We start from the raw sequence: 19212 nt of genomic DNA, 5'->3' as shown, positions 1-19212 counted from the left end.
TCTAGAGTGGGTGTTTACCCAGAATTAGGTAATTGTATTATATATTATGAGGAAATGCCAAGCTGTTGTACACAGGTTGCACATTTTACATTTCCACAAGCAAAGATTACGGGCTCTAATTCCTCTACATCCTTGGCAACATGTGATTTTGAATTTTCCTGAGAATGGCCATTGATGCATGCATGGAGGGGAGCCATTGTGGTTTAATTTGCATTTCCATTATGACTAATGCTGTGTGATGCCTAGTCATGTGCTTGTTGATCGTTACCTGGAGTCTTTTGTTCACTTTAAAAATTTGGGTGTTGTCTTGTTGCCCTGTATGAGTTTGTTGTGTTTTCTGGATAACAGGCTCCTGTCAGATATACAATGTGCAGATATTTTCTTCCATTCTGTGGCTGTTTTTCACTTCCTGGTTGGTGAATTTTAATGCAGAAAAGTTTTTAATTTGGGAGAACTCTAATTTATGCTTTCTTCTGTTGCTAGTCTTTTGGTGTCAGATCTGAGAAACCATGGCTAAATCCAAAGTCATGAACGTTTATCCTCATGTTTTCTTCTGGAGTCTAATTTTACCTATTACATGTAAGCCCTTTATCTTGAGTTTATTTTTGTATCTGGTATGTATTAAGGGTCCAGTTTCATTTCTGTGCACGTGGACAGCCATTTGCCCAGCACCATTTGCCAAGAAGACCATTCTTTCCCTAATTTAATGTTGTCCACCCTTGTCAGAAAGTAAATGATTGTAGATGGTTGGGGTAATTTCTGGGCTTTCCTCTCAGTTCTGTTGATCTGTACATACAGTTGACCTTTGAACAACATGGGGGTTTGTGTAGCTGACATCCCACAGAGTCAGAATCCACATAAAACATCTGACTACCCCAAAGCTTAAGTTAGCCTAAATCTGGTCGTCTATTTTGACTGAAAGCCTTACCAATAATATAAACAGTCAATTAACACACATTTTGTACATTATATATATTTTGTGCTGTATTCTAACAGTAAGGTAAGCTAGAAAAAAGCAAATGTTTCAAATTTTCATAAGTCTTTAAACAGTTTTTCAAAATATTTGTGGAAAAAGTCTTCTCAAGTGGACCTGGGCCGTTCACACCCCTGCTGTCCAAGGGCCACCTGTGTGCCTTTATGCCAGTGTCACAGTGTTTTGTTTACTGTTACTTTGTACTAAGATTTGATTTTGGGAGGCATGAGCCTTCAGCTTTGATTTTCTATTTCAAGATTGTTTTCAAGGGCTCTTTGGGGCCCCTTGAAATTCCATGTGTCAGGATCGGCTGGCGCGTTAAAGCCTGTGTGAAATTTCAAAGGAATCATGTTGACTCTGTAGGCGGAATTTTTGCCATTGCCCCTTAACATTATTTAAGTCTTTCCATCAATATGGGTAGACTTTACATTTATTTAGCTCTTCTTTAGTTTTTTTTTTTGAGGGCATCTCTCATATTTATTGATCAAATGGTTGTTAAGGACAATAAAATTCTGTATAGGGGAGTCAATGCTCAATGCACAATCATTAATCCACCCCAAGCCTAATTTTCGTCAGTCTCCAAGCTTCTGAAGCATAACGAACAAGTTCTTACATGGAGAACAAATTCTTACATAGTGAATAAGTTACATAGTGAACAGTACAAGGGCAGTCATCACAGAAACTTTTGGTTTTGCTCATGCATTATGAACTATAAACAGTTCAAATATGAATACTCATTTGATTTTTATACTTGATTTATATGTGGATACCACATTTCTCTCTATATTATTATTATTATTTTTTGTAGATAATTATTTTTTATTGAAGGGTAGTTGACACACAGTATTACATTACATTAGTTTCAAGTGTACAACACAGTGATTCAACATTTATATTCATGATAATTCTAGGTACCAGCTATCACCATACCAAGTTGTTACAATATTTTGACTCTATTCCTTATGCTATACATTACATCCTGGTTACTTATTTATTTTACAATTGGAAGTGTGTACTTTTTTGTTGTTGTTGTTGTGAGGGCATCTCTCATATTTATTGATCAAATGGTTGTTAACAACAATAAAATTCTGTATAGGGGAGTCAATGCTCAATGCACAATCATTAATCCACCCCAAGCCTAATTTTCGTCAGTCTCCAATCTTCTGAAGCATAACGAACAAGTTCTTACATGGAGAACAAATTCTTACATAGTGAATAAGTTACATGGTGAACAGTACAAGGGCAGTCATCACAGAAACTTTCGGTTTTGCTCATGCATTATGAACTATAAAAAGTCAGTTCAAATATGAATACTCATTTGATTTTTATACTTGATTTATATGTGGATACCACATTTCTCTCTCTATTATTATTATTTTTAATAAAATGCTGAAGTGGTAGGTAGATACAAGATAAAGGTAGAAAACATAGTTTAGTGTTGTAAGAAAGCAAATGTAGATGATCAGGTGTGTGCCTGTAGACTATGTGTTAATCCAAGCTAGACAAGGGCAATAAAACATCCACGTATGCAGAAGATTTCTCTCAGAACGGTGGGGTGAGGTTCTAAGCCTCACCTCTGTTGATCCCCAATTTCTCACCTGATGACCCCCCTGCGACTGTGCCTGTCTTAGGTTGTTCCTCCCTTGAGGAATCTTACCCGTCTCTGGCTAACCAGTCATCTTCCGGGGCCATACAGGGAGATGTAGAGTTGGTAAGTGAGAGAGAAGCCTTATTGTTTGAAATGGTTAGCTTTTTACTTCTATGCATAGTTATGCCCTGTAGCTTCTATGCCCAGCATCTGTCTTGAGGTATCTTTACCACTTGGAAGAATTATGATACTCGGTAAATTTGATATGAGGCACGAATTCTATTTAAGGGTTGTAATTAGGAAGGAAGAAGAAAAGCTATAGAAGTAGCAGGCGGAAGAAAATATGGGAAGATTGATTATTTCTTTGACATATCTTCTTGTAGAGTAACTTCAGCATGTATAGGTTTTAAACTACTAATTAAATTGTGCACACACATTAACATAATAGGAGTGTAGTTACATAACCAAAGCATACCTGTAATTACCAGCTATCTCCAGTGAAACCAAGAAAACCAGTTAGGCACCTTAGGCATTTGTGAAGACTTATCTATGATGTGGTGGATATTGTCTGACTGAACTTGAACAGTCTGAGAGAAATCAGACAAATTAAAACAACCCATTCCTGGGGACTGTTCACATCCCGTATGTTCTTTTAACAGTAAATAGTCTGTAGTTGTAAGATTTTGGAGCGCTACAATTTGCACTTCTAATTCTTGGTTGAGTTCCAACAGTATAGATCCAGTCAAATTTGTTGTTTTACCGTATGCACAGGCCAGCTTAGATGTCTCCTTCATTCCCATGGCAAGTCCAGGAGCCGGTGGGTTGAATGCATCTACAGCTGTAGCAGTGCGTGGATATTTGTTGGGGTTTTTTGATGATCATCTTCTGGCATGAGTCTTCCAGAGAGTGCTGATGTTGGAAGTTCTTTTTCATATCGTATCTTAGTTCATTTTCAGGGTAGCCAAATTAGGCTTTGATCCTCTGTATAAACACAAACAGACCCTTTGCCTACACTTTTATATGCCCTTTATACCCTTGTGTAGAACTCATTGGAGGTCACCACACAGGAACTGCCTTTTTTTTTCTTTTTTGGTATCATTAATCTACACTTACATGACAAATATTATGTGTACTAGGCTCTCCCCTATACCAGGTCCCCCCTATAAACCCCTTTACAGTCACTGTCCATCAGCATAGCAAAATGTTGTAGAATCACTACTTGCCTTCTCTGTGCTGTACAGCCCTCCCCTTTCTCCCCCCACCATGCATGCTGATCTTAATACCCCCTTCTTCTTCCCCACCCTTATCCCTCCCTACCCACCCATCCTCCCAGGTCCCTTTCCCTTTGGTACCTGTTAGTCCATTCTTGAGTTCTATGATTCTGCTGCTGTTTTGTTCCTTCAGTTTTTCCTTTGTTCTTATATTCCACAGATGAGTGAAATCATTTGGTATTTCTCTTTCTCCACTTGGCTTGTTTCACTGAGCATAATACCCTCCAGCTCCATCCATGTTGCTGCAAATGGTTGGATTTTCCCTTTTCTTATGGCTGAGTAGTATTCCATTGTGCATATGTACCACATCTTCTTTATCCATTCATCTATCGATGGACATTCAGGTTGCTTCCAATTCTTGGCTACTGTAAATAGTGCTGTGATAAACATAGGGGTGCACTGATCTTTCTCATACTTGATTGCTGCATTCTTAGGGTAAATTCCTAGGAGTGAAATTCCTGGGTCAAATGGTAAGTCTGTTTTGAGCATTTTGATGTACCTCCATACTGCTTTCCACAATGGTTGAACTAACTTACATTCCCACCAGCAGTGTAGGAGGGTTCCCCTTTCTCCATAGCCTCGCCAACATTTGTTGTTGTTTGTCTTTTGGATGGCAGCCATCCTTACTGGTGTGAGGTGATACCTCATTGTAGTTTTAATTTGCATTTCTCTGATAATTAGCGATGTGGAGCATCTTTTCATGTGTCTGTTGGCCATCTGTATTTCTTTTTTGGAGAACTGTCTCTTCAGTTCCTCTGCCCATTTTTTAATTGGGTTATTTGTTTTTTGTTTGTTGAGGCATGTGAGCTCTTTATATATTCTGGATGTCAAGCCTTTATCGTATCTGTCATTTTCAAATATATTCTCCCATACTGTAGGGTTCCTTTCTGTTCTATTGATGGTGTCTTTTGCTGTACAGAAGCTTTTCAGCTTAATATAGTCCCACTTGTTCATGTTTGCTGTTGTTTTCCTTGCCCAGGGAGATGTGTTCAAGAAGAGGTCACTCATGTTTATGTCTAAGAGGTTTTTGCCTATGTTTTCTTCCAAGAGTTTAATGGTTTCCTGACTTACATTCAGGTCTTTGATCCATTTTGAGTTTACTTTTGTATATGGGGTTAGACAATGGTCCAGTTTCATTCTCCTACATGTAGCTGTCCAGTTTTGCCAGCACCATCTGTTGAAGAGACTGTCATTTCGCCATTGTATGTCCATGGCTCCTTTATCAAATATTAATTGACCATATATGTCTGGGTTAATGTCTGGATTCTCTAGTCTGTTCCACTGGTCTGTGGCTCTGTTCTTGTGCCAGTACCAAATTGTCTTGATTACTATGGCTTTATAGTAGAGCTTGAAGTTGGGGAGTGAGATCCCCCCTACTTTATTCTTCTTTCTCAGGATTGCTTTGGCTATTCGGGGTCTTTGGTGTTTCCATATGAATTTTTGAGTTATTTGTTCCAGTTCATTGAAGAATGTTGCTGGTAGTTTCATAGGGATTGCATCAAATCTGTATATTGCCTTCAGCAGGATGGCCATTTTGACGATATTAATTCTTCCTAGCCACGAGCATGGGATGAGTTTCCATCTGTCAGTGTCCCCTTTAATTTCTCTTAAGAGTGACTTGTAGTTTTCAGAGTATAAGTCTTTCACTTCTTTGGTTAGGTTTATTCCTAGGTATTTTATTTTTTTTGATGCAATTGTGAATGGAGTTGTTTTCCTGATTTCTCTTTCTGTTGGTTCATTGTTAGTATATAGGAAAGCCACAGATTTCTGTGTGTTGATTTTGTATCCTGCAACTTTGCTGTATTCCGATATCAGTTCTAGTAGTTTTGGGGTGGAGTCTTTAGGGTTTTTTATGTACAGTATCATATCATCTGCAAATAGTCACAGTTTAACTTCTTCTTTACCAATCTGGATTCCTTGTATTTTTCTGTTTTGTCTGATTGCCGTGGCTAGGACCTCCAGTACTATGTTAACTAACAGTGGGGAGAGTGGGCACCCCTGTCTAGTTCCCGACCTCAGAGGAAATGCTTTCAGCTTCTCGCTGTTCACTATAATGTTGGCTGTGGGTTTATCATAGATGGCCTTTATTATGTTGAGGTACTTGCCCTCTGTTCCCATTTTGCTGAGAGTTTTTATCATGAATGGATGTCGAACTTTGTCAAATGCTTTTTCAGCATCTATGGAGATGATCATGTGGTTTTTGTCTTTCTTTTTGTTGATGTGGTGGATGATGTTGATGGACTTTCGAATGTTGTACCATCCTTGCATCCCTGGGATGAATCCCACTTGGTCATGGTGTACAATCCTTTTGATGTACTTTTGAATTCGGTTTGCTAATGTTTTGTTGAGTATTTTTGCATCTATGTTCATCAGGGATATTGGTCTGTAGTTTTCTTTTTTGGTTGGGCCTTTGCCTGGTTTTGGTATTAGGATGATGTTAGCTTCATAGAATGAGTTTGGGAGTATCCCCTCCTCCTCTATTTTTGGAAAACTTTAAGGAGAATGGGTATTATGTGTTCCCTGTGTGTCTGATAAAATTCCGAGGTAAATCCATCTGGCCCGGGGGTTTTGTTCTTGGGTAGTTTTTTGATTACCGCTTCAATTTCGTTGCTAGTAATTGGTCTGTTTAGATTTTCTGTTTCTTTCTGGGTCAGTCTTGGAAGGTTGTATTTTTCTAGGAAGTTGTCCATTTCTCCTAGGTTTCCCAGCTTGTTAGCATATAGGTTTTCATAGTATTCTCTAATAATTCTTTGTATTTCTGTGGGGTCTGTCGTGATTTTTCCTTTCTCGTTTCTGATACTGTTGATTTGTGTTGACTCTCTTTTCCTCTTAAGAAGTCTGGCTAGAGGCTTATCTATTTTGTTTATTTTCTCGAAGAACCAGCTCTTAGTTTCATTGATTTTTGCTATTGTTTTATTCTTCTCAATTTTATTTATTTCTTCTCTGATCTTTATTATGTCCCTCCTTCTGCTGACCTTAGGCCTCATTTGTTCTTCTTTTTCCAATTTCGATAATTGTGACATTAGACCATTCATTTGGGATTGTTCTTCCTTTTTTAAATATGCTTGGATTGCTAAATACTTTCCTCTTAAGACTGCTTTTGCTGCATCCCACAGAAGTTGGGGCTTAGTGTTGTTGTTGTCATTTGTTTCCATATATTGCTGGATCTCCATTTTGATTTGGTCATTGATCCATTGATTATTTAGGAGCGTGTTGTTAAGCCTCCATGTGTTTGTGAGCCTTTTTGCTTTCTTTGTACAGTTTATTTCTAGTTTTATGCCTTTGTGGTCTGAAAAGTTGGTTGGTAGGATTTCAGTCTTTTGGAATTTACTGAGGCTCTTTTTGTGGTCTAGTATGTGGTCTATTCTGGAGAATGTTCCATGTGCACTTGAGAAGAATGTGTATCCTGTTGCTTTTGGATGTGGAGTTCTGTAGATGTCTATTAGGTCCATCTGCTCTACTGTGTTGTTCAGTGCTTCCGTGTCCTTACTTATTTTCTGCCCGGTGGATTTATGCTTTGGGGTGAGTGGTGTGTCGAAGTCTCCTAGAATGAATTCATTGCAGTCTATTTCCCCCTTTAGTTCTGTTAGTATTTGTTTCACATATGCTGGTGCTCCTGTGTTGGGTGCATATATATTTAGAATGGTTATATCCTCTTGTTGGACTGAGCCCTTTATCATTATGTAGTGTCCTTCTTTATCTCTTGTTATTTTCTTTGTTTTGAAGTCTATTTTGTCTGATATTAGTACTGCAACCCCTGCTTTCTTCTTGCTATTGTTTGCCTGAAATATGTTTTTCCATCCCTTGACTTTTAGTCTGTACATGTCTTTGGGTTTGAGGTGAGTTTCTTGTAAGCAGCATATAGATGGGTCTTGCTTTTTTATCCATTCTATTACTCTGTGTCTTTTGATTGGTGCATTCAGTCCATTAACATTTAGGGTGACTATTGAAAGATGTGTACTTATTGCCATTGCAGGCTTTAAATTCGTGGTTACCAAAGGTTCAAGTTTAGCCTCTTTAGTATCTTACTGCCTAACTTAGCTCACTTATTGAGCTGTTATATACACTGTCTGGAGATTCTTTTCTTCTCTCCCTTCTTATTCCTCCTCCTCGATTCTTCATATATTGGGTGTTTTGTGCTGTGCTCTTTCTAGGAGTGCTCCCAACTAGAGCAGTCCCTGTAAGATGCCCTGTAGAGGTGGTTTGTGGGAAGCAAATTCCCTCAGATTTTGTTTGTCTGGGAATTGTTTAATCCCACCACCATATTTAAATGATAGTCGTGCTGGATACAGTATCCTTGGTTCAAGGCCCTTCTGTTTCATTGCATTAAATATATCATGCCATTCTCTTCTGGCCTGTAGGGTTTCTGTTAAGAAGTCTGACGTTAGCCTGATGGGTTTTCCTTTATAGGTGACCTTTTTCTCTCTAGCTGCCTTTAAAACTCTTTCCTTGTCCTTGATCTTTGCCATTTTAATTATTATGTGTCTTGGTGTTGTCCTCCTTGGATCCTTTCTGTTGGGGGTTCTGTGTATTTCCGTGGTCTGTCCGATTATTTCCTCCCCCAGTTTGGGGAAGTTTTCAGCAATTATTTCTTCCAAGATACTTTCCATCCCTTTTCCTCTCTCTTCTTCTTCTGGTACCCCTATAATACGGATATTGTTCCTTTTGGATTGGTCACACAGTTCTCTTAACATTGTTTCATTCCTGGAGATCCTTTTGTCTCTCTCTATGTCAGCTTCTATGCGTTCCTGTTCTCTGATTTCAATTCCATCATTGGCCTCTTGCATCCTATCCATTCTGCTTATAAACCCTTCCAGAGTTTGTTTCATTTCTGCGATCTCCTTTCTGGCATCTGTGATCTCTTTCCGGACTTCATCCCATTTTTCTTGCGTGTTTCTCTGCATCTCTGTCAGCATGTTTATGATTCTTATTTTGAATTCTTTGTCAGGAAGACTGGTTAGGTCTGTCTCCTTCTCTGGTGTTGTCTCTGTGATCTTTGTCTGCCTGTAGCTTTGCCTTTTCATGGTGATAGGAATAGTCTGCAGAGCTGGGACGAGTGACGGCTGGAAGGACTTCCCTTCTTGTTGGTTTGTGGCCCTCCTCTCCTGGGAGAACAGCGGCCTCTAGTGGCTTGTGCTGCGCAGCTGCGCGCAGACAGGGTTTCTGCTTCCTGCCCGGCTGCTATGGAGTTAATCTCCGCTGTTGCTGTGGGCGTGGCCTGGCTCGGGCAGCTGCTCCAAAATGGTGGAGTCGCGTTGGAGCAGGAGCTGCTGGGAGGCTATTTATCTCCGTAAGGGGCCTCCCTGCTCCCTGCAGCCCAGGGGTTAGGGTGCCCAGAGATCCCCGATTCCCTACCTCTGGATTAAGTGACCCGCCCTGCCCCTTTAAGACTTCCAAAAAGCACCTGCCAAAACAAAGCAACGACCACAAAAAAAAAGAAAAATTAAAAAATTAAAAAAAAAAAATGGCCGCTCGTTTTTCTTTATTCTCCAGCGCCAGCCTCAGGCATCTGCTCACCGGCCTTGCTGCCCTGTTTCCCTCGTATTGGGGTCCCTGTCCCTTTAAGACTTCCAAAAAGCGCTCGCCAAAACAAAACAGCAAAAAAAAAAAAAAATGGCCGCTCGCTTTGCTAATGTCCTCCGGCGCCAGGCCTCTCGTACCCTCTCACTGTTCTTGCTGCCCTGTTTCCCTAGTATCCAGGGCCCCCTGGGCACGCACTGTGTCTGCGCTCTGGCCCGGATGGCTGGGGCTGGGTGCTCGGCAGTCCTGGGCTCCGTCTCCCTCCCGCTCTGCCTGCTCTTCTCCCGCCGGGAGCTGGGGGGAGGGGCGCTCGGCTCCCGCGGGGCCGGGGCTTGTATCTTACCCCCTTCGCGAGGCGCTGGGTTCTCGCAGGTGCGGATGTGGTCTGGATGTTGTCCTGTGTCCTCTGGTCTTTATTCTAGGAAGGGTTGTCTTTGTTATATTTTCATAGATATATGTGGTTTGGGGAGGAGATTTCCACTGCTCTACTCACGCCGCCATCTTGGCTCCCTCTTCTTTAGTTTTTAAATCACCAATGTTTTATAATTTTCAATGTACAAGACTTGCACCTTGAATATCTCTAATCCTAAGTATTTCATTAATCTTGACATTATTTAATATGGAGTTAAAAAATTCCTTTTGAGATTATTCATTGCTCATGTATACAAAAAAACATGTTTGTGTCCTGGTGTGTTCTGTTTTAACTTCACTCAGTTAGATTACTAGCTTAAATTTGGGAATTTAACAGTTCAGAGCTTTGGAATTTAAGAATTTAGATATTTAGGATTAGAATGTTAATTACTAGAATTTAAGAAATAGAGGTTTGAAAACTAGTGAGGAGTAGTTTGTCTTAGGGATTTGGTTTAAAATCGGGATAGGAATGAGAGGAGGTGTTAGGGTACTGGTCAGGGTTAGGGTTACAGTACAGGTTAGGGTGCAGGTTTGGTTTATGGTTAGGATTATCGATTAGGATTGGAGTGGGGGTTAGGGTTTTAGGGATTTAGGGTTTTAGGTATAGGGTTGTTAGGGTTAGGATTAGGGGGGTAGGTTTAGGGTTATTAGGGACCAGGTCTAATGTTAGGGTGAGGGCGAGATTGAAGTTCAGGGTTACAGTGAGGTGTGGGTGACATTGATGATGCTGAGGGGTTGGGTTCAGGTTCCGGGGTTACGGTAAGGTTTAGGTTTCTGGTAGGAGGTATGGAAAGGATAGGCTTATGGTTAGAGTTAGGATTCGGGGAAATGTTAGGGTTAGGGTGAGGATGAGTCTAAAGTTCAGGGTTATGGTGAGGAGTGGATGATGTCGAGGGTGATGGTGAGGGGCTGAGTTCCCGGGCCAGGCCTAGGGTTAGGGTTAGTGTTCTGGTCTGTGGTATGGGAAGGATAGTGTTACAGTTAGAGTTGGGGACAAGTATTAATATAAGGGCAAGTGTGAGATTGAGGTTTAGGGTTATGTTGACATGGGGGTAGCGTTGATGGACAGTGAGGGGCTGGGTTCAGATGTCAGGCCTAGTGATAAGGATTAGGTTTCAGGTAATGGGTACGGGGTGGAAAGGATTTTGGTTAGAGTTGGGGTCCAAGGGTAATGTTAGAATGAGGGCAAGATTGAGGTTCAGGGTTACGATGAGGTGTGGGTATTGTCAATGCTGATGGTGAGGGGTCAGGTCCAGGGGCCAGGGCTAGGGTTAGGGTTATGTGTTTGTTTAGGTGTATGGCATGGATAAGGTTACAGGTAGAGTTAGGTCTGGCTCTGATGTGAGGGTGAGGGCGAGATTGAACTTCAGCTTTATGGTGAGGTGTGGGTGATGTCAATGGTGATGGTGAAGGGTCAGGAACAGGTGTCAGATCTAGAGTTAGGGTTAGGTGTTTGGTGAGGCATTTGGGGAAGATAGGGTTACACTTAGAGTTAGGGTCCCATTCTGATCTGAGAGCGAGGGCGAGAATGCACTTCAGGGTTGTGGTGAGGTGTGGGTTACGTTGATGATGATGGTGAGGGGTCAGGTCCAGTGGACAGGACTACGGTTAGGGTTGGTGTTCTTTAAGGTGTACAGAGAAGATAGGGTAATGGTTTGAATTAGTGTCTGGCACTGATGTGAGGGTGTGATTGACGTTCAGGTTTATGGTGTGGCATGGGGGACGTTGATTGTGATGGTGATGAGTCAGGCCATGGGCTAGGGTTAGGGTTAGGGTTGGGTGTTTGGTAAGGTGTATGGGAAGGATACATTTACTGTTAGAGTTAGGGCCTTTCTCTGTTGTGAGGGCAAGGGTGATATTGAACTACATTTACGGTGAGACATGGGTGAGGTCGATGGTGATGGTGAGGGGTCAGGTCCCGGGGCCAGGGCTAGGGTTAGGGTTAGGTGTTTGTTAAGGTGTACGGGGAGCATAGGGTTACGGTTAGAGTTCGTCTCCACCTCTGGTGTGAAGGCATGGATTAGATTGAGTTGCTGGGTAACTGTGAGGCATGGGTGATTTCAATGAACCTGGTGAGGGGTCAGATCTAGGGGCCAGGGCTAGGGTTAGGGTTAGGTGTTTGGTTAGGTTTACTTTGAAGATAGGGTTGTGGTTAAAGTTAGGGTTAGGCTCTGATGTTAGGGTGAGGGCGAGATTGAGGTTCAGGGTTATGGTGATACGTGGGTGATGATGATGGTGATGGTGAGGGGTCAGGTCCAGGGGCCAGTGCTAGGGTTAGGGTTAAGTATTTGGTTAGGTTTACATGGAAGATTGGTGTGTGGTTAGAGTTCAGGTCCACCTGTGATGTGATGGCAAGGGTGAGATTGAGGTTCAAGGATACGGTGATATGTGGGCGATGTTGATGGTGACAGTAAGGAGTAAGGTCCCAGGGCCAGGGTTCGGGTTAGGTTTAGGTGTTCAGAAAGGTGTGTGGGCAGGATAGGGTTACGGTTAGAGTTATGGTATGGCTCTGATGTCAGGGCGAGGGCGAGGTAGAGCTTCATGGTTACAGTGATATGTGGGTGATGTTGATGGTGATGGTGAGGGGTCAGGTCCAGGGGCCAGGGCTAGGGTTAGGGTTAGGTGTTCGGTAGGCTTTACAGGAAGGATAAGGCTATGGTTAGGGTTAGAGTCCGGCTCTGATATGAGGGCAAGGGCAAGATGGAGGTTCAGGGTTATGGTGCATGACATCGATGGTGATGGTGAAGGGTCAGGTTCAGTGATCAGGGCTGGGGTTAGGGTTAGGTGTTCGGTAAGGTACAAGGGGAGGACAGGGTTATGGTGAAAGTTCCAGTCCAGCTCTGATGTGTGGACGAGGGTGTGATTGAGCTTCAGGGTTATGGTGATGTGTGGGGGACATCCATGGTTTCAGTGAGGTCTCAGGTTCTGGGTCCAGGGCTAGGGTTAGGTTATCGGTTAGGTGTATGGGGAGGGCAGCGTTAAGGTTAGAGTTTGGGTCCGCTTCTGATGTGAGGGCGAGGCCGTGATTGAGGTTCAGTGTTCAGGGGAGGAATGGGTGCATTTGATGGTGACGGTGAGGGTCAGGTCCAGGGTCCAGGGCTAGGGTTAGCATTAGGTGATTGGTAAGGTTTATGGGGAGGATAGGGATAAGGTTACAGTTCGGGTCCTGTTCTGATGTGAGGGTGAGGGTGAGGTAGAGTTTCAGGGTTACGGTGAGGCGTGGTTGACATCGATGGTCAAGTGTTCAGGGCTAGTTTTAGGGTTAGGTGTTTGGTAAGTTTTACAGGGAGGATATGGTTATAGTTAGTGTTAGGGTCTGGCTCTGATATTAGGGCGAGGGTGAGATTGAACTTCAGTGTTACTGTGTGGTGTGGGTGATGTCGATGCTTTCGGTGAGGGTTCAGTTCCAGGGATCAGGTATAAGGTTAGGATTAGGTGTTCGGTAAGGTGTACGGGGTGGATAGGGTTACGGTTAGAGTTAGGGTCCAGCTATGATGTGAAGGCGAGGGCGAGATAGAGGTTCAGGGTTATGGGGAGGCATAGCCATCGATGGTGACAGTGAGAGGTAATGTCCACAGGCCAGGGCTAGGTGTTTGGTAATGTGTACGGGGAAGATAGGGTTACGGTTAGAGTTAGGGTCCGGTTCTGATATGAGAGAGAGGGCGAGATTGAAATTCAGGGTTATGGTGAAGCGTGGGTGATGTCGATGGTGACGGTGAGTGGTCAGGTCCAGGGGCAGGGCTAGGCTTTGGGTAGGTATTCGGTAAGGTGTACGGAAAGAATGGGGTTACAGTTAGAGTTAGGATCCGACTCTGATGTGAGGACGAGGGCAAGATTGAGCTTCGGGGTTATGGTGATGTGTGGGTGACATCGATGGTGTTGGTGAAGGGTCAGGTCCTCTGGCCAGGGCTAGGGTTATGGTTAGGCATTTGGTTAGGTTTACTTGGAAGATAAGGTTGTGATTAGAGTTAGGGTCAGGCTCTGATGTGAGGGCGAGGGCAAGATTGAGGTTCAGGGTTACAGTGATATGTGGGTGATGATGATGGTGATCGTGAGGGGTCAGATCCAGGGGCCAGTGCTAGGGTTTGGTTAAGTGTTTGGTTAGGTTTATGTGGAAAATTGGGGTGTGGTTAGAGTTCAGGTCTGCCTCTGATGTGAGGTCAAGAGCGAGATTGAGGTTCAAGGATACGGTGATATATGGGTGATGGTGAGGGTTTAGGGTTAGGGTTAGGGTTTGGGTTTGGGGTTCGGGTTTGGGTTAGAAGTAGATATGTGTCTACATAAATCTAAATGTATGTAGATAAGTAACTACATATGTAGATACATGTAGTTTGTGTTTAGGTTATCCTTAGAATAAATCTCTACCCTCTCTTTGAAATGCTGATGTGAAATACAAACTGCTGTGTTAAGCGGCTCACCATCTGCTTGCGTGAACTGCTCAGGTCAGTGAGGGCTGCTTCCCCCTACCTGTGGAGCGGCTGGCTGTTGTGGTGTGACCGCACTGGACTCCCTGAGGGCTGGCCCTTACTGACCCACTTGCCTGGGTCTCCTGCAGGAAGAGACTGACTGGCTTTCAAAAGAATGACAGTTTGGCCAACACCTGGACAGGCCTGTCCCCCTTTCTTATCACATTTACAATTGTGTATCTTGTGCCTCTCAGATGTCTGGGTGTCTGCACAACCCAGGACTGTGTCTCTGGGACCTTGGAAATGCAGTCCTCAGGCAGGATGGGCCTCTGACTCAGTGCTGTCAGAGCTGGTGCAGCACCCCCACAGCAGGGCTCTCGTCTGCAGATACATGGACTCTAAGACCAGGCGTTTGTCATCTGCAGTGTGAACGTCCTACAAGCTCTCAGGCGTGAGCTGATGGTAAAGTGTGAATGTGGGGTTTGTAGGGAATAGCAGGGGCTCAGTCAGCAATATCAGTTTCCTTGATGATTGTTTTCTTCCCAGGCCACTTTACTGCCATGGAGCCAGCATTTAAACAGCAGATAAGGAAAAGGAAAAGCAGCCAAGAAATTGAATAGGCCACTTTCATAGTTTGTTCCTAAACAATTGAATTTGATAATTAAAATCATTTCTAGTATGAGGGATAATTAAAAAACAAGGTAGTCAAAGGTAAGTTATATCTCAGTCCTAGAACTGTGTGAACCAGCCTCACCCCTTGTGGGTTATTTCGCGAATGTGCCAGTTAGACTGTCACCACCCTTCTGTGTCTCCAGTGCCCTGCTCATTCCGACCTGCAGTTTTGGTAATTCTTGCTGATGTCAGGCAGGGTCAGCACCCCTGGTGCTTCAAACTAGACCCACTGGAATGGGCCTGGCCAGGGGTGCTGTAGACAGTTAGGTGCTGTGTCTGCCGCTGTGTGAGAGCCTGGGCTGGGTGTGTGGCTGTGGGATTGCATGGGACGTGTGGGGTCAGGAACCGTGGCAGAGTTGGACCTGGTGATGGGTGTGTCTGACCCATCCATCCAGGCTTGGGAGGCAGACCAGTCCTGTGGGGAAGGGTGCTAGCACCCAGGCTCAAGGAGCCATGACTGTTTCCCACACGGGGCAGGAAGCAAGGCCGCTCAGATCCTCTAAGCACTCCTGAACGTGCAGCTAGCCAGTTAGTGGATATTCCGCTTTCGCCTTTGCTGAGCTGAGCTGGCGCTGGGTGCTGACGGTGGGAGGGGCACTGCGCTGCCAGTCCAGGACACCCCAAGACCTTGTGGGGGTCAGTGCCATGCGCTGAGGGGCTTGGAGGCAGGTCCAGGTGGTCGAGCTGTTTGGCTGGGATGTGGTATTCCTTCTGCAGATCTGTGTGCTTTGGGGAAACTGCTTTCTGGAAATAAGTGGGACCAGGGGGCTGCCTGAGACACCCAGCCTGAGCTGGGGCTGTTCCACCCACGCAGAGGGGTTTCTGCCCTGTCGTCAACCCTTCCAGCAGCACACACTGTCTTTGGACCATGTGTTTGGAGTTCGAACTGTGTGGAGTTTGGACTGTTTATTTGGAGAACATCATAACCTCTATACAGAGCTTGTAGCTTGAGAGAGGAAAGATTTTACATTTCAGAAGGTGTAAGTTACAGTTACACTAATTGCAGCTGATCATCTTACACACTCCCTTACAATGGACTCATTTTGTTATATAGACCAATTTATCAAAAAAGAGTATGTTTTCTAGTGATAGTACATCACAGTAAATTTTGTGAATATTGTATACTTTGGCTGGATTCTTACTCATTCCTAATTAATATGCTGAGGAGGTGACTTGAGCTCTTCCTGTGAGCAGGCTCCCCCGAGTGCAGAGAGCACAAGCCTCAGGAGAGGACGGCTGGACAGGAAGGCCATGGTGCCAGGGAGCAGGCTCGTGGCGAGCGGCACAGGGACAAGCAACGGGAGAGGAGAAAGGACACCTGCGAGTGGGGCAGAGAGAAGCTGAGAGAGAAGTCCCGGGAGCAGGATGCAGAAAAGCCCCGGAGCCGAGGAAAAGACAGGGACAGAGGCAAGGAGCCCCGGGCCCAGAGAGTGGAGCTCCGGCAGACGGCTGCCCCCCACAGCCTGCGGGGCTGCAGCTCCTGGAGAGAGCGGAGCACAGGGTGCAGTTAGGTGCGTGTGCAGCAGGGCCTGGGGTGGGATGTGGGCCTGTCGGGGGTCACGGGAGTGTCCTGGGGGAACCTAGGTGCTGGCAGGTGGTGTGCAGCTGGTGTGTCTCATCCTCTGCATTTTCCCGTGAAGTAAAGGGCTCACTGTTTGGGGGCACTTCCTCTTTTCTAATGTTCACTCATTTGTTTTGTTTTCTCTGGTGCTTTTCATAAATGTCTGAGTTCTGAGTTTGAAGCTGTGGCCCATTTGAGTTTCACTGTTGTTTTCTTTTTGCTATTTTATTTTTCATGTAATTTCTTTATTAAATAAATCACTGTATTGGTTTTATTTTTTTATTTTTATGGCTGTACTAAGATATAACTGACAGGTAACATTGTGTAAGTTTCAGGTGTACAGTGTGTTGATCTGACACACTTACATACTGCAAGATGATCACCACCACAGTGGCTAGCTTAACACCTCCACCTCCTCACATAATTACCACTTCTTTTATGTGGTGAGAACATCTGAGATCTACTCTCTTAGCAACTTTCAAGTATATGAAACAGGTATAGAATAATAAGCACATACAAGTACAGTATATAATACAAGAGTATAACTACAATCACTATGCTGTCCATTAGCTCTCACAATTTACTTCTCTAGCATTCTCTTGTTGGTAAAGACTTGGGATGTTATCAATTTTTGGTACTGCACACATGCTGTAAGTGTTGTCATGTGTGTACATATGTAGTAATTTCCCCAGATCAATGGTATTCAAGTATGTTTTACCATGGCCAGACTCAGAAATATATTTTAATATCACAATCCCATACACATAAAATTAAAGTATATCTCATGAAGAAAAAATTTCATGATGCTACATCCAGTTGTGGCAGCTGCCAATTCATTGCACCTCAGCAGTAAATCTCCCCATCTTTATCCTGCTTTTCAATGCTGGGATTGGGCCTCATGATAGTTAATCCTGTGTGCCACAGAATGCCCAGATATTTGGTTAAACATTATTCTGCATGTGCCTGTGAGAATGTTTCTGGATCAGACTGACTAGATTGTCTTCCCCAATGGGCGGCAGGGGGGCTCCTAAAATTCACTGAAGGCCTGAATAGAACAAACAGGCCGAATAAGAGAAATTTCAGTCTCTCTGCTTTTCTTCAAGCTAGGACAGTTGTCTTCTCCTGCCTTCAGACTTGGACTCAGATTTGGAACTTACACCATCAGCTCTCCCGGATCTCAGGCCCTCCAGCTCCAGCCAACGCCAGCACGGCTCTCCTGGGTCTCCAGCTTGCCCACTGCAGATCCTGGACCTTCTCAGCCTCCATAACCACACCACCCAATTCCTTGTATCTCTATTTGCATGTGTATTTTATTAGTTATGTTTCCCTGGAAAACCCAGACTAATGCAGACCATATGAACATTCCCCTTTGCCAGCTCGCTTGGTGTTAGGCTTTGTCGACACCAGGCAGCCCCGGCCGCAGCACGACCATGGTAGGAAGCAGCAGCTCCTCCTCGGCCCTGATGTGCTGTGTTTTTACTGCCAGCACCCCCGCTGGAAGACAGGCACCTGGGGCCCCGGCACACTCCCCTCAGCTACCTTCACAGATAAGCTAGCGGCTCCTATGCTCGGGGAAGTTTCTCCACCATCTGAGGAGCCACAGCTCTGGGCCACCCTGGCTCACTCACACCTTTCCGTAAGTTTTTCTGCTACCCAGCAGCTGCTCCTATGCGCCAGCTCCAATCCATGCCCTCTGGCGTGTTTCTTCACCCGGGCAGGCTTCATGTTCCTCTGGCAGCCATGCCCTTTCCAGAAGGAAGAGAATCTTCACCTTGAGCCACAGAAGTGTTCGAGGCTTAGTTCCTTGCTTATTGGCTCATCTCCACCCTAGAAGTAGTAGCTGATTTCTGCACCTGCTATGTCTATATCCCTTTGAACCTTCTTTTGCCCTTTTAGAAGTTAACCATTTTTTACTAGTCAAAAATTATTTTCATTTAATATTCCCTATTCAAATTCTTAGTGTGATTTCTGTTTTCTGAGTGGATCAGAACTGATGAAGTAATACAGTTTTGGTATTTTTCATTCTATTCTTTTTTATTAATACTTAGGGTGAGCCACTAAATGGAATTTGTAACCCCATAATGATTTGATGAAGATAGCTTAAAAAACACTTCTTTAAGGTATAAACTTAGGAGCTAAACAGCTAGATCACAGCATGTGTACATCTAATTTCACAAGATATCAGCACTGCATAAGCATTCTCACTGGAACAAATCTGTGCCAACATGTGGATATGTCAGTCATTTTAGTCTTCTCAAACTAATATGTGTGGACTTGTTCTTCATTCTGGTTTTAACTTGTTCCTTGACTGCTGACAAGATTGAGCATTTCTGTGAAGTTCTTGATCATTTTTCTATTCAACTGCTATGTATTTTTATTGGACTATAAGAGTTTTTTATGTTATGGTTATCTTTGTCAGTTATATCACTGCAAAATTTTTTCCAGTCTATGATTTTATTTTTGTCTTTTTTAACATTAATCCATTTCACCGATGCATAATTTACATACAGTGAAATGCACAGTTCATGAATGCAGTTCTTTGAGTTTTGCCAAACGTAACACTATGTAACCAGTATTTCATCAAGTCCCAGAACTTTTCAGTCACTCTGAAAGTCCCCTCACGCCTCCTTCCAGCCCTTTCCCAGAGACAACCACTATTCTGATTTCTTTCACCACAGATCATAGTGCTGCTTATTCTTGAATTTCATATAATGGAACCCTACAGAATATAATCTTTTACATTTGCTCAACAGACTTTTTAGATTCATCCATGTTGTTGCATTTTGACACTCTTATCATTTTTAAAAAAG

The sequence above is a fragment of the Manis pentadactyla genome, chromosome 4 (genome assembly GCF_030020395.1).
Source record: "Manis pentadactyla isolate mManPen7 chromosome 4, mManPen7.hap1, whole genome shotgun sequence".
In the NCBI taxonomy this organism is placed as follows: Eukaryota; Metazoa; Chordata; class Mammalia; order Pholidota; family Manidae; genus Manis; species Manis pentadactyla.
This window is presented reverse-complemented; position numbering follows the sequence as displayed.